This window comes from Rhinatrema bivittatum, chromosome 1 (assembly GCF_901001135.1).
Source record: "Rhinatrema bivittatum chromosome 1, aRhiBiv1.1, whole genome shotgun sequence".
Classification (NCBI taxonomy): domain Eukaryota; kingdom Metazoa; phylum Chordata; class Amphibia; order Gymnophiona; family Rhinatrematidae; genus Rhinatrema; species Rhinatrema bivittatum.
The window spans coordinates 276,149,268-276,165,650 of NC_042615.1; positions in this window are offsets into that span (position 1 = coordinate 276,149,268).

Consider the following 16,383-nt stretch of genomic DNA (forward strand, 5'->3'; position numbering starts at 1 on the left):
GCAGTGACGTTAGGCATCAGGAGTCTTAGAGCAGAGCTCCTCAGAGACAAGGTCAGTATGCTCTATTCCTCTACAGTTGCACTTTGGTTGCTTCCCTTCTTGCAGATCTCCTGTGATAGTCTCATGAACCCTAGGGGTTCACAAACTCCAGATTGGGAACCACTGCTCTAGAGGAAGAGATCATGGTATGAGGCTACAAGGAGAATGACTCAGGAGCAAAATTAGAAAATAGTTCTTGATTGAAAGGGTGGTGGGTGGCTGGATGGAATCCCCCCCCCCCCCCCCACACACACACACACACCCAAGTTAAAATGGTGTAGAAAAAAATGTATGGGATTCAAGAAAGTCTGGGATAAGCCCAGAGGATCCCTAGCAGCAAAGAAGTAAGGGAAAAGCCAAAGATCAACCGGGTCTCTGGCACTGCACCAGATATGGAATTGGGCAGACTAGATGTGAATAATTGTCCTTATCTGCTGGTATATTCTGTGACAGTGGTAGGAACAGGGCTTAGAGTTTGCAGGATTGCAAGCAACCCACCCATATCTCCCTCAAGAACAGAAGGGGAGAGGTGATAAGAACAGAACAAAGGGAGGAGAATGGAAGCACAGACTCGTGATATTGGAGGCTATAGAGAAACCAGATTGGTACCAGCAGACTACACTTTCCCATAAACCAACCAAATCAGTCCAGCTGGTCCACAGGGATCTATGAGGTGGGATGTCCATGTAACAGCTCATTAGTTTTGGTAGTTGTTTACTTTATTACAAATGTTGGTGGTAAGGAATGGAAGAGGATGGGTGTTGGATTATGAAATCTTGTATGCTCACCTACCCAGATTGGTAGAAAATCAGCAAGGATAAAAACAACTGACTTAGATAAGGAGTGATATCCTACAAGTGATCAAGCTTCTAGAGTTAGCTCCTGAGATATATTCTTGCAGTGTGGAAAAAAACAAGTGGGCAGACAGGATAGGTCATGTGGTCTTTTCCTGCTGTCATCTACTACATTACTATATTACTGTGATGGTGCTCTGAGACAGCAGAAAGAACAGGCAGAAAGGAGAATGAGAAGGAAGGTGGAGACAGCAGAAAGAACAGGCAGAAAGGAGAGAGAGAGAAGGAAGGTGGAGAATGATAGAACAAGGAGAGGGAAGAGCAGCAGGAGAAGGGAAAAGAATGATAAAGTCGCTGAAGGAAAGAGACTGAAAGAAAAGAAACAGAATTAAAATGGAAATTAGAAAGGAAGGAGAACAGAGAACACCAGAGAGAGAGAGTGAGAGAGAGAGAGAGAGAGAGAGAGAATGAAAGAAGAGAAAGAAACAGTGTAGAAAATAAAACCAGAGATTCAAAAGATTGGAAAACTATTGTGTTCAATATTCTTTATTGGTTCCAATTATACAAAACAAAAATATGCTTTGCACAGACAACAGTAACAAGTACTAATATGCATTAAGAAACCAAAAAGAATGAAGGCAACTACGGTAAATATCTTGTTATACCTAACCTATAGACATCCATTGTATACATTAAAAATGAAATAATCAAGAGTTATAAAAGGACTACGGCAAACCTTACCACCAAGTTTAAAGGGTCTCTCTTCTGCATAAAAAAAGGAAAAATTATTTAAGAAAATAAGTAAGACATGGACTTCCAGTCGGTTCAGTCTTTGAACCTAAAATACAGTAAGCTGTGGCAAGGATAAAAAAAAACACATATTGCCTGACTGTAACCAAACTATGCATTTACAGAGATAATTTAACTAGAATTTGCATCTGAATTGCAAAACTTGAGGGTGCATTAAAAGGAATTGCTTCCTTTTCTGTTGCATGGCTCTAGCTATGTTACAGGAAGTGGACCCTTGGGCCGGCTGAAACTGATAGTATTGCACTGTGGGGACCCACAGTGGGCGTCGCAGCCAGGAGGCGGCACTGAAGAGGTGTTCCGAAGAAGGCTTCACCACTGGAAACCCGAGGTCCCCCCCAGGAGGAGCCTGTAGGGACCCAGGCCTCTTGGACCTAGGTGTGATCCTATGCGACCAAGGACCAGAGAAGCAGCCGAAGAGGTAGTCGACGGAAGCAGTAAAGCCCAGGAGGCCAGAAGAGACTTCACCCTTGGAAGCCTGCGGTCCTCCCGAGAGGAGCCCTTGAGGACCTGAGCTGCTGGGACGTAGGAGAATCCTCCAGGCAAGCGAAGAACCAAGTACCTGAAGAAGAGATGAGGACTGAAGCTGGAGTCCAGGGACAAGCCAAGGTCAGAAGTCCGAAGTCAGATGCCGAAGACAAGCCAGGAATGGAAACTGAAGCTGAAGGCAATGAATGAAGCAGGGTCAGAGCCAGAAGTCAGAAGCCAAAGCCAGGGACAGAAGCTGAAGCCAGAGTCAATGGACGAAGCAGGGTCAGGAGCCAGAAGTCAGAAGCCAAAGCCAGGGACGGAAGCTGAAGCCAGAGTCAATGGACGAAGCAGGGTCAGGAGCCAGAAGTCAGAAGCCAAAACCAGGAACGGAAGCTGAAGCTGGAGTCGATGGACGAAGCATAGTCAGAAGTCAGAAGCCGAAGACAGACAGGAGTCCAAAGCAGCAACTAGCAACTCAGAAGAGTGAACCTCGTTGCAAGGCGAGGTCTAGAGGCGACTGCAGGTTTTAAATGACTCGGCAGCATCTGACGTCATCATCGGGGCTGTCCTAGAGTTCCCGTGCTGGCCCCTTTAAATTCAGAGCCCCTGCGCACGCACGCGCCTAGGGGGCGGGGACAGACGCGACGGAATGCCGGCATCTCTCTCAAGGAGGGAGCACCGCAGCCGAGGCCTGGCCTGACCTAGTCGGCACCTCAGCGACCCGGGCTGGCCTCGAGGTAAGTGGAGGACCCGGGGCACGGCCCAGGGCCATAACAAGCTACATCAGAAAATATGCAAATAATAGATTTTTATAAAGATACATCTTTATCATGGAAAAAAAGTTTCAGAGCCCAGGTTCCAGGATAAAGTTCACTATCAATGTAGAAACAGCAATTGCTTCTATTTCCTCCTTCTTTTCCAACACAGCCTAAGATCTAGGAAATCAATGAAGCTTGTAAAGCTTCATTCTGAAAACCTTTCTTAACAAAAGAAGGAATACAGCAAGCTTTAGAAATAGGGAGACAAGCATTTTCAGGAATCTTCAAAACCTCTATGAAATAGCTCTTAAGTAGCTGCAGTGGAGGAGACATTGCCAGTTTAGGAAAGTTGATAAAACACAAGTTTCTATTTCTGATTATATTCTCTAAGGGGTAGATTTACAAACAGCGCGAATTGGCGTACTTTTGCTGGCGCATCAGACGCAAGCAAAAGTACGCGGGATTTTAGCAGATACGCGCGTAGCCGCTAAAATCCTGGATTGGCGCGCGCAAGGCTATCGATTCTGTATAGCCGGCGCACGCCGAGCCGCACAGCCTACCCCCGTTCCCTCCGAGGCCGCTCCGAAATCGGAGCGGCCTCGGAGGGAACTTTCTTTTGCCCTCCCCTCACCTTCCCCTCCCTTTCCCTACCTAACCCACCCGCCTGGCCCTGTCTAAACCCCCCCTTACCTTTGTCGGGGGATTTACGCCTCCCGGAGGGAGACGTAAATCCCCGCGCGCCAGCGGGCCACTAGCGCGCCGGGACGCGACCTGGGGGCGGGTACGGAGGGCGCGGCCACACCCCTGGACCGCCCCGGGCAGTAACCACGCCCCCGGGCCCGCACCCAAAACGCCGCGCCGACCGTGCCCGCCCCCGACACGCCCCCCTCACCAAACCCCGGGACTTACGCGAGTCCCGGGGTCTACGCGCACCGGTAGGCCTATTGAACATAGGCGCACCGGCGCGCAGGGCCCTGCTCGTCTAAATCCGCCCAGATTTGGGCGGATTTAGGCGAGCAGGGCTCTTAAAATCCGCCCCTAAATGTTTCAATTTATTATATATTGAACAATTATCGTTAGATAAATCTTGAACATGTTCTTATGTTTTCCCCAAAGCAGTTTCCACATGGTCTATAGATTTCCTTTGATCATTTAGAACTATTTCCAATTCTTTGACTTTGCATAGCAGATCTTTAGATTGCAAAAAACAATGACCAAAACAGGGCAGAAATATATTTTTCAACATTAGCTATAGCTTCCCAGATCCCCTCTAGAGTAATAGTCTTAGGCCTTAATAGACCTGATAAGGAAGCAGCATTGGGTGACAGAAAAACTGGGCTGAATACATTTGGCCCAGAATTTCATCTTCCTGCAGATTTCTTCCTCCTCCGAGTGACCTTGATAACACGCCTGACTCATTAGCAACAGCAGTGTCACGGATGTAAGTCCTTGGGCTATGGTATGGTTGATGTAGCCTAACTGGCGAACCCTCTAGGCCCACGCCAACAGCTGGACAACTCGCTCTTACTGGGACTGGAGCTGGACCTTCACCTATACAAGCCCTGTTTTCTGTAGGTTGAGCACTTGGGTTCTTGGGGCCAGCAGGGCTTAAGCAAACGTCCCGTAAGGAGTGGTACGACAAAGTCATGTCACAGGCAGTAGTCAGGGCTGATGGCGAGCAAGGGTATCCAGGTTCAGGCCTAGGTCGGGGCAGGCAGCGAACAAACAGCATCCAAGTCCAAGCAGGGGTCAGGGCAGGCAGCAATCCAGAAGAGTAGTCAGTATCCATATCCAAGCAAGGGTCAGAACCGGGAATCAGGCCAAGACAGACAATGCAAGACAAGACAAGACACTGGGAACTAAGACAAGGCAGGGCAGACAAGGCAAGGCAACAGAAAGGCAGGGCAAGGCAGGAACCAGGCAAGGAGGTACAGCAAGGCAACAAGGCAAGACAAGGCAAGACAGCAGGAGAAGGATGGACAATGAGACAAGGCAGGACGAGGCAAAAAAGGTAACAACATACAGTGCAAGGCAGGAGGACCTGTTGCTGAGGCACTGGGCTGGAGTGCAGCTGGGGTTTAAATATCCAGCCATGCTGACGTCATCAGGGGGGTGCCGGCAAGACTCTCCTGTCACGGGGTGTGTACGTGCAGGAGGAGTGCAAGTGCACGCACCTAGAGGAGGCATAGCATGACCAGCCCAGCATGCAACTGAGTCATTCTGTAGCCATGACAGCGCTCAGGATAGGCGTGGCTGGTCAAAGGGCCTTCCCACAGCAGGCCAAAATGCTACAAGCAGTTTCATTGGGCCCTGCTTCCATTCAGCATCTGACATCAGCTTCGGGCATCACAATTTCACTGCTGATCAGAAATTCCTCGTGGCTCAACATCGAAGGAGGGAACTGTTCCTCTGGGGTCAAAGAGATATTAAAGTCCAGAGGGGCAGCAACAGATCCACAATTCAGCCGAATCTCTCCAGGATGACATGCCAGAGGAAATTGGTAAGGGGGTCCTTGCAACCTGGCAATCCATCAGGCATGTAGATGTTCCAGTTCCGAGCTCTGCAGGATCCAAAGTTTTCCCTTTCATTTCACCATTTGGTTGAGGCTAGGAACCTCTGGGCACTCATGGAGCTCACTGCCTCATGTCTGCCGTCTTGGACATGTCCTGGGAAACTATTATTTCCTAAAAGAATTAAGGGTGAACAAACTACTTTAAGGTGATATGTTTTATTTGGTCTGACTTAATACATCTCTTAGGGAGGTGCAGGGCAAAAATTTTCATTTCATTTGTTTTGCTTTGGGGGGAGGTTTTCAGGATTTCCTGGAACTGGACCTTCACCTATACAAGCCCTGTTTCCCGTAGGTTGAGCCCTTGGGTTCTAGGGGCCAGCAGGGCTTAAGCAAAAAGTCCCGTAAGGAGCGGTACGATGAAGTCAAGTCACAGGCAGCAGTCAGGGCTGGTGGCGAGCATGTTTGGTTTTTTTTTTAATCTGCTTACCTGTTCACGTTAAAGCTAACAATTTCTTAAGGAAGATATGCAAAGTAGGTTTGCTCGAGTAACAGCTGAAAAATTAGGAGCACACAAACGCGCACTAGATATATTTGAAATCTTACGCATATAAATGCGCATATGATTTAAAATTCCAGCATATGTTCCCTGGCGTGCCCATACACACATATATGGGCGTCCGCATGCTTGTTTTAAAGTTACCATCCGAGATTAGATAGGTTAATAAAATTGGCAATACAGGAATAATGAGAAATTTCAATCATTCCAATAATGAGTGGGTGAATGTTTCACTGGGGCATACTGGCAGGGGGGGGGGGTAAATCTTCTACATAGCATAAATAACTTCCATGAAGCAGCTGGTCCTAAAACTGATTAGAAGAGGAGCAGCTTTAGATCTGGTTCTCCGTGGAGCGCAGGACCTGATGCAAGGTGCAATGGTGGTAGAAACACTTGGCAATAGTTTTCATAATGCAATCAAATTTGATATCACTGGAGGGGAGAGAATAGCAGGTGAAACTACTGCAGTAACATTTAACTTTCAAAAGGGAAACTATTATAAAATGATAAAATTAGTTGCAAGGAAACTAAAAGGAGCAATTGTAAGGGTTCAAAATTTGCACAAGGCACGTAGAGTGTTTAAGCAGGGGTGGATCTAACATTAGGTAGGGGGAGGCAGCCGCCTCAGGTGGCAAAAGTTTGGAGTGCTAGCAAGTGCCCCCCCAAAACACCCCTGCGGTGGCCACTTCACCTTGCTTTCAAATCTAAGACACCAGTAGCGTGGGATGATAATGTGTCCACGGGGTTCCTACACCCTGCGGGCAGGAAGAAGACTTCAGTGGTGGCAGCAGTGCTAAATTATGACGTCCCGTGGTGGCGCGGGAGGATGTACCCATAGGGATCCCAGGCCCCACAGGCAGGAAGAAGACACTGCAGTGATGTGGGAAGATGTCATGAGCACAGGGATTCCAGGTCCCATGGGCAGGAAGAGGATCCCACGGCCGATGTGGTGGTGCCAGTAGATGAACTGCCGACAGGGATCCCATACCTCATAGGCAGGAAGAATATCTTGTGGCTGGCAGAATGGCACAGGAAGATGAACTGCTTGCAGAGTTCCCACACCCTGGGAGCCAGACGAAAATGACTGACTCTGTAAGGGAAAAGAAGGGGGGAGTGAGTGGGAGGGAAGGGAAGAGGTAAAGTATGAATGAGTGGTAAGAGCAGAGGGTAGGGCGGAGTGAGTGAGGGGGATGGGATAGGAGGGAAGGGAAGGAGGGGGAGGGGGAGGGATAGGAGGGAAGGGAATTGGTAAGTTAATGAGAGGGGAGGGAAGAGAAGGCAGGTGAGTGAGGGGATGGAAGAGAAGGAGGGTGAGTGAGAGGGGATAGGAGGGAAGGGAAGGAGTAAGTGAATGAGTGGGGAGGGAAGAGTAGGTGGGTGAGTGAATGAGGGGATGGAAGGGAAGAGGGTGAGTGAGAGGGAAAGAAAAGGAAGAGAGTGTGAATTAGAGGGAAGGAAAGGTAAGATACTGTTAGTGAGGTAGAAAAGTGTGAAGAAGGGAAGGAAGTAGAGATGGAGCAACACTGTATGGAATAGTAGTGAATGGGAGAAGAGGGCAGGGCCAATGGAAGAACTTGGCAGCCATCTAGAGCACTACAGTTTTGGAGATGGTGCAGTAGTGGCAGGACTGCAATGATTGTGACTCCTTCCTCTTCCCTCCAACATGGGCCCAGAAGAGGAAACTGTGTCACATGGGCCCACGTGGGTGGGAAGAAAGAGTGCAATTGCTGTAGCCAGAAGGAGCAGGAGCAGCACCAGCCAACATGGCTGGAAGAAAGGAGCAGAGTCTGCCTGCAGAGAAGTCCCATTCGTTGTGTGCGCTGAAGTTGAAGGCTGTTGCCATTTGTTACTCCTGGGGGAATTCTGCACAAAAAATTTTAAAATATGGCGCACAAAAACTTAAAATTCTGCAAAATTCTGCAAACTTTATATTGGTCAAAATAACACAATTTACATGACAGTCTTTAAATAATTACATTTTAAATTAATACAGAAAAAAGTTATTACTTAGAGATGCAGAATTTTAAATATTTTGAGCAGAATTTCCCTAGAAATTCCCTGTAAGAGTGTCCCTTCCACTCGCTTTCCCTACTCTCCTGGCCACTTTGCCTTCTCAGGCCCCAACTCCTCCACCTGCCAGTATCTCTCCCCTCCACCTCTAGGCTCAACCCCTTCCACTCTATCACCAGTACCAGAGTTTGATCCCGTTCTCAATACTGCCCCTCACACAGGCACCCTCTGCCCCTCCCTCTCTCACACACATTCTCCCTCTCTCTAGTACACATACACACACCCTCATACAGGCTCCCTCACACTCTTGCACACAAACATCCCCTCATACAGGGTCCTTCTCTCTTGCACACACACCCACACAAGCTCCCTTTCTCTCTCACACATACATCCTCACACAGGCTCCCCTCTGTCCCTCCCTCTCTCACATACATGCTCCCTCTCTCTAATATACATACACACACCCTCATACAGGCTCCCTCACACTCTCGCACACAAACATCCCCTCATACAGGGTCCCTCTCTCTTGCACACACACCCACACAAGCTCCCTTTCTCTCTCACACATACATCCTCACACAGGCTCCCTCTGTCCCTCCCTCTCTCACACACATGCTCCCTCTCTCTAATATACATACACACACCCTCATACAGGCTCCCTCACACTCTCACACACAAACATCCCCTCATACAGGGTCCTTCTCTCTTGCACACACAAGCTCCCTTTCTCTTTCACACATACATCCTCACACAGGCTCCCTCTGTCCCTCCCTCTCTCACATACATGCTCCCTCTCTCTAATATACATACACACACCCTCATACAGGCTCCCTCACACTCTCACACACAAACATCCCCTCATACAGGGTCCTTCTCTCTTGCACACACACCCACACAAGCTCCCTTTCTCTCTCACACATACATCCTCACACAGGCTCCCCTCTGTCCCTCCCTCTCTCACATACATGCTCCCTCTCTCTAATATACATACACACACCCTCATACAGGCTCCCTCACACTCTCGCACACAAACATCCCCTCATACAGGGTCCCTCTCTCTTGCACACACACCCACACAAGCTCCCTTTCTCTCTCACACATACATCCTCACACAGGCTCCCTCTGTCCCTCCCTCTCTCACACACATGCTCCCTCTCTCTAATATACATACACACACCCTCATACAGGCTCCCTCACACTCTCACACACAAACATCCCCTCATACAGGGTCCTTCTCTCTTGCACACACAAGCTCCCTTTCTCTTTCACACATACATCCTCACACAGGCTCCCTCTGTCCCTCCCTCTCTCACATACATGCTCCCTCTCTCTAATATACATACACACACCCTCATACAGGCTCCCTCACACTCTCACACACAAACATCCCCTCATACAGGGTCCTTCTCTCTTGCACACACACCCACACAAGCTCCCTTTCTCACACATACATCCTCACACAGGCTCCCTCTGTGCCTCCCTCTCTCACACACATGCTCCCTCTCTCTAATATATACACACACCCTCATACAGGCTCCCTCACACTCTCGCACACAAACATCCCCTCATACAGGGTCCTTCTCTCTTGCACACACACCCACACAAGCTCCCTTTCTCACACATACATCCTCACACAGGCTACCTATGTCTCTCTCATGCACCCCTTCACACAGGCTCTGTCTCACACATACACAATCCCTTCACACAGGCTAGCACTCTCACATACACACCATCCCTTTTTCATACACATGCGCTCCCAATCTCTCACACACATACACACTCCTTCACAATCTCCTCATATAGAATCCCTTTCTCTGGCACCCACACTCAAGCATTCCCCCCCCCCCCCCGCTCTCTCACACCCCTGCTCTCTCTCTCACTCTCACTCTCCCATCCCCCATCCCCCACACCCTTCTCCCTGTTCTCTAACTTTTCCCTCTCCTGTCTCACAGCCCCTCCCCTCACCCACACCCCTCCCCTCCCTTCTCTCACACCCCTTCCCCTTTTTCACACCCCTCTCCCTCTCCTCTCACACACACACACATTCACTCTCACCGGGCTCTTCATGTTCGTCGCGAGCAGAGCATACTCCATTCGCAGCACACAGAGGCCTTCATCATCGCTGCGAATGGCGCGCCAGGGCCTTCATCATCGCCGCAAGCGGAGCACGTCCCAGGGCACACTAGCAGCCATCTTCGCCGCAAATGGGATGCCGGGGCTTTCATCTTTGCGCACTCTGCTCACGGCATGCTGGGGTCTCCTCTGCCATTTTCTGTGCAGAACATGGCAATTCTTCATGGGGGGGGGATTATGCGCAGGGGGGGGGGGATTCTGCGCAGCATTCCTAAAGGGCTGGCACTTCTATTAGGAAAACTAAGCGGTCGCCTTGAGCACCAAAAGTTTGGGGTGGCAAAACCCCACCAGCATGAAGCCAAGAGGAGTGCTGTGCCAGAGCCAAAACCACCAAAGAAGGGTGCAATGTGCTAGAGTCACGAGTGCTGGTAGGAGGGAGAGAGCTGTGATGGAGGTACGATGAGGGAGAGGGGTGCATGCCAACGGTTCACCTAGGGCCTCAAATACTCATACAGCAGCCCTGTGGGAGGTTTACTGTATTGTAATTTGTAGCTCAGTTTATTCGTGGCTTTCTGAAGGCCAAGCCCAAACCCAATGGACTTTACAAAAGCCTAATACCATATGGGTTCCAAGTGTCCTTTTCGCAGGGTCTCCTCACTGGCACCACCTTAGTGCATGCAAATGTAATATACATGTTGTAAGTGATATTGTTACCTCAGAATGTCCTTTTTCATGGTAAAATCTGTTACTATAAATACATAATTTTTAATTGCGTGCGGTGAGGGCTAGGAGCAGGGACTCAAGGCTGTAAAGATTCACCTAGGACTCCTAATATCCTTGCGTCAGAGCTAAGAGTGTGCACCAGACACAGACCCCCCCACCATTCACACATCGCCTACGTCCCCAGGGACCAAACGCTGGGGGAAAGGGTGGGAGGCAGGTCCTAGGGTTCCTGGGAGTGTGGCAGGGTTGCCAGTTTCCTGGAAATATTATCACTGACACTGTATCTGTCACTCCTCTGGGAACCCTGGCCCCTGCCTCCCCCCTTCTCAAGAATTTCAAAGCAATGAAAGTGCCAGACTCCAAGGGGGACACCCGCCCCCTTGGTCTGCTTGAAGGTTTGACCTGCTTCATGTCTTGGGGGGAGGGGACCCCATGGAGTGCCATCTCATCCATTGCCTCGAGCTGCCCCTGGTTTAAAAATACAACCTTGGAAACCCAATACAATTTAATTCTACACATTGAAAAAGGTTGGGAAAAAAGAAATGGCTGCCAGCATGATTACTGTGAAAGAGCCTGTACAAGCCAAAAAAGCAAAACGGAAAGCAAGTCCAAATGAGGAAAATGGGAATGAGCATAAGCACTGGCAGATCAGAGGTAAAACAATAAGACAGGCCAAGAGATAATTTGAGTAGAAACTTGTATAGCCAGCTTACGGCTGCAGCCTGCTGACCCATGGCTACTTGGGTCCAAAAAAACTACAGAAGGCACTGGTTGTGGCTGATAGTCATTTTATTATGAGTCCACAGGCTTCACCTGCAACATAAAACATCAGGGAAAGGACAGTGGGAAACCCTGCTCTTGCAGCTCTGAAAGCTCTCTACACTCTGGTGGAGTCTGAGCTCAAATGAATTGTAAAGTGGGGTTTTTTTATTTTTACCTTTTTACAATAAGAAATGTAACCTACCTGCTCTTGCAGCTGAAAAGGCTGAAACAATAGCTTTCTTTCATTTCGAAATTCTAAACTGAACACATTTTCATATTGAAACTAACCCTCAAAGCAAGCTAACCACACAAAATCAGTGAACTAAAACAGGAGCTTATCTAACCCACTGTCTCTGAACCCCTTTGATCTAATCCAGTCATCTCCAGATGGAAGATAACATTGGTCCACTCTGAAGGAACTGGGCACCTCCTGCAGAGAATGTGAGGCAGACTGTGAGACTGAGCTGCAGAGGAAGGAAGCTGCTGATGCTGCTGCTGTCGTGTCCGTGAAATGGCTGCTCTGTTTACCAGCACAGCTCTCTGGCAGGACTTCCAGCTGTACTCAGAGAGGATCATGCACCACATGCTATGAACTTCCAGGTGGAGGGATCTCTGCTGAGGAGTACAAGTTTATGCGAGTAATAACAAGGAAGACTGAAGGGAGTTAATGCTGGGAATTGACTCTTGGACAGTTTTGTTAAACCTGGAATATTGTGCAAACTGATTATGAGATTAAGATCAGAAGTGGGATAGTGTTATTACCATCCTGGTCAAGCAGCAAATTAGCAGCTGCTTTGAACATCAAGAAATGCCAGTAATTATGTTTGTCAGCGAAATAAGATCTTGCTTTACTGCCAAATACATTTCAGCAAGTTGGAAATAATTCAAGTGGTATAGACATTGACCTTCTGCACCAGGGGTCGGGAACCCATGGCTCGCGAGCCAGATATGGCTCTTTTGAGGGCTGCATCTGGCTCGCAGACAGTCACCACACTTTCCCGCTGACCCAGCTGCTCCCCGGTCCTCCTCCGCCCGGGCTTAAAATGCTGTCAGCCCGGGCGGAACGCGGCAGGACAGCTGGAGTCAGCGGCACCGGCGAGCTCTCTTCTTCCCGCCCCCCCCCCCCCCGCGGCCCGGAAGAGGAAGTGGAGAGTATCGGCTGCCTGCGCGGCAAGAAGAGACCACGCTAGTGCGCTCGGCATCGGCCCGAAGAAAAGAAGACTGCAGCGCGGCTCGGAGGAAAATGAAGAGCTTCAACCTCGGCCGATGGGACTCCGCCTCCGCGAGGGCTGAAAATGAAGGAGGTTAGCGTTGGGAGGAGGCTGCTGCTGCCGCGAGTTCCCGGGGTGGGGGAGAGAGAGAGTGAATGAGCGAGCAAACACACTTGCTCGCTCATTCACTCTCTCTCTCCCCCACCCCCACCCCGGGAACTCGCGGCAGCAGCAGCCTCCTCCCAACGCTAACCTCTTCATTTTCAGCCCTCGCGGAGGCGGAGTCCCATCGGCCGCGGTTGAAGCTCTTCATTTTCCTCCGAGCCGCGCTGCAGTCTTCTTTTCCTCGGGCCGATGCCGAGCGCACTAGCGTGGCCTCTTCTTGCCGCGCAGGCAGCCGATACTCTCCACTTCCTCTTCCGGGCTGCGGGGGGCCGTGTGTGTGTGTGTGTGTGTGTGAGATGCATGTATGTGAATGATTGAGAGCCTGTACATGTGAAAGAGAGTGTCTGTGATTGAGAGCTTGCCTGTGAGAGAGAGAGCATGAATGTAAGTTTACCATTGGGAACTTGTATGTGTAAGTTTGTGATTGAAAACCTGTTTGTGTGAAAGAGTATGTGTGTATGATTGAGATCCTTTGTGTGTGAGAGAAATCATGTGTATGTATGATTAAGAGCTCGTGTGTATAAGTAAGAGAGAGATCATGTGTGTCTGTGTGTGATTGAGAGCTGGTTTAGGTGATGGAGCATGTGAGTATGTGATTGAGAGCCTGTGTTTAAATGAGAGAGAGAGAGACCATGTGTGTCTGTGTGTGATTGAGAGCTGATTTAGGTGAGGGAGCATGTGAGTATGTGATTGAGAGCCTGTATGTAAATGAGAGAAAGAGAGGACATGTTTGTAAGCATGTGAATGAGAGTCTGTGTGTTAGAGAAAAAGACAGCATGTATTTATGTGATTGAAAGCCTGTGTGTGTGTGTAAGCGTGAAAAGATAGACAGCATGTGTGTAAATGTGTAATTAAGAGCCTATATAAGTGAGAGAGAAAAAACATGTGTATTTATTTATTTAGAATTTTTATATACCGACATTCTTACATATATACACATATACACATATATATGTATATGTGTATATGTGAGTACTCAGAGCATGTGTGTATAGGTGTGTCATTGAGAGCCAATGTGAGAGAGAGCGCTGGTATGTGACTGAGAGAGGAGAAAGTTCCAAGCAAACCACCCCACCTCCTGCTAATTCAGAACAATCTCAGGACACCTGGATATCAAACGTTCCCAGGTATGCAGAGCAAAAAAATGTTTTTATCCTTATTTTTCATTACTGGGTCTTTGTGTCTGCTATTTTGAAATATTTTGTTGGTATCTGGAAATGTTTTATATGAGTTTTTAATTATTGGATATTCCACTCATCAGCTGTTTCGAAATATGTTCTTTTTGTTAGTACAGTTTTACTGCTGATGATTTTATATTTCTTGATTTGTTTTATAAGGATGGGTGATGTTTCTTTTTTCCTTTGTTACACTGCATACAGAAACTCTGGCTTGTTGCAGTTTCCAATTCAGTTTTTTCTGCATGCTTCTTGTTATGCGTTTTGGTCTCTTTATTCTATTTTTGGTGAGGGACAGCACGTGATTCAGGTGTGGTTTTCTGCTGGCGTGTAGTTTCTGTGTAGGACTCTATAGCAGTCTGACTTGGTCCGTTTTCCTAATAGGAGATGTATTGGTGTCTTAAGGCCTGGTGTAATATTTTCAGAGACTTATTGTACTTTAAAAGTGTGATCTTACATAAAATGCACACATTTACTTGTATTTAGTTTTAAACATATTGTATGGCTCTCATGGAATTACATTTTAAAATATGTGGCGTTTATGGCTCTCTCAGCCAAAAAGGTTCCTGACCCCTGTTCTGCACCAATATACTGACCAATATAACCTCTAGAGACCTTTTCAAGAGAAGATATCCTTGTACACTTTGATAGCCCTCAGTGTTAGCTGAAAGAAGAGTTTTTTTTACACAGTTGTGGTAGTAGGGAGAGGCGTGTTACATTTCCATCATGTTCAAGAACAAGAAATAACTACTCAGAGTGAATGCAGCCCCTGCTTACCTCTCTCCACTCTCCTGGCGCCTGAGCTCCATGTGTGGGAATCTTGCACATTAAGGGGCAGAGAGGAGAAAGAGAGGGGCCATCGAAACTAACTCGGCTTCCTTGCAAACTTTTATAGATATCACTCTTCTGCTTCCTCTCTCTGCTCCCTGGGGCACAGAAACCAGAATCCGACTCCAGTCCAATCCTGTTCATGACACAATGCAATTAGTAGAATTTGGAGGAATTCTATTTGTATTTCACACTTCATTGAGCTTGCTATAGAGGCAAAAATACTACTAATAAAATCTTTTCCAAGCACATCAAGAGCAAGAAGCCTGCAAAGGAGTTATTTGGACCCCCAGGAAATTAGTTTTCAAAGCGTTTTATGTGAGTATACAGCTGTTTGCCCACATAAGAAGTCCTGCTGAAAACTGCACCACCCCTACCCCTCCCCCTTCACTATGGCTAAAAGTACCTTTGCTCTTCACAGTGCACTTTTTACCTGCTTCAGTAGAGGGGCAGGGAAAGGGCAGGGTGAGATCTGAGGAGGCAAAATATATGTGGGGGGGGGGGGGCACTTTCCTTTTGAAAGCTGCATGTATACTTTCTGTGGGCACATTTGAATTGCTTCAAAGCATGTTCACATGTGCATGAGTACTAAGTACCTGCTGTCCCCCTGCTGACTGCATTTTCATATGGAAACCTGGGTGGAGTTTCCCTTTAAAAATGTGCTTGTAGCTTTATATTTAATTTAAAAATTGCTTTCTACAATGCAGAGGCTAAAAGGCATGCTCGGGGACAATAATGGCATAGCAGAGAAACTTGGTGAATGTTTTGCTTCAGCTTTTACTGAGGAAGATGTTGATAAGACATCCTCATTGGAAGCGTTCTTTGTAGGTGATAAGTCAGAGGAACTGAAGTAAATCCATGTGAAACTGAAAGACATACCACTACTACTACAACCCAGGATACTGCGGGAGCTCAGAGATGTGCTGGCGGGTCTGCTGAAGGACATGTCCTATAGATCCCTGGAAATGGGAGCAGTGTCGTGGGATTGGAGAAGAGTGGCGGAGGTCCCACTTCACAAGAGTGGTAGCAGAGAGGAGGCTGGAAACAACAGGCCAGTTAGCTTCACCTCGGTGGTGGGAAAATTAAAGGAGACGCTGCTGAAAGAAAAGATACTAAACTATCTACAATCCGGTAAGTTGCTTGACCCGAGGCAGCATGGCTTTACCAGGGAAAAGCCCTGTCAAAAAAATCTGATTTTTTTTGATTGGGTGACTAAAGCATTGAATCGTGGAAGAGCGCTCAGTGTGATTTACTTGGATTTCAGCAAAGCATTTAATAGGCTCCCGCATAGGAGGCTTGGGAATAAAATGAGGAGCTTGGGAATCAGTGCCAAGGTGGTGGAGTGGATTAGAAACTGGTTGACTGACGAGTCAGCGAGGAATGGTAAACAGAACCTACTCTGAAGAAAGAACAGTGTTAAGTGGAGTGCCCCAGGGTTCGGTTTTGGGATTGGTTTTGTTCAATATCTTTATGATCGACATTGCAGAAGGGATAGAAGG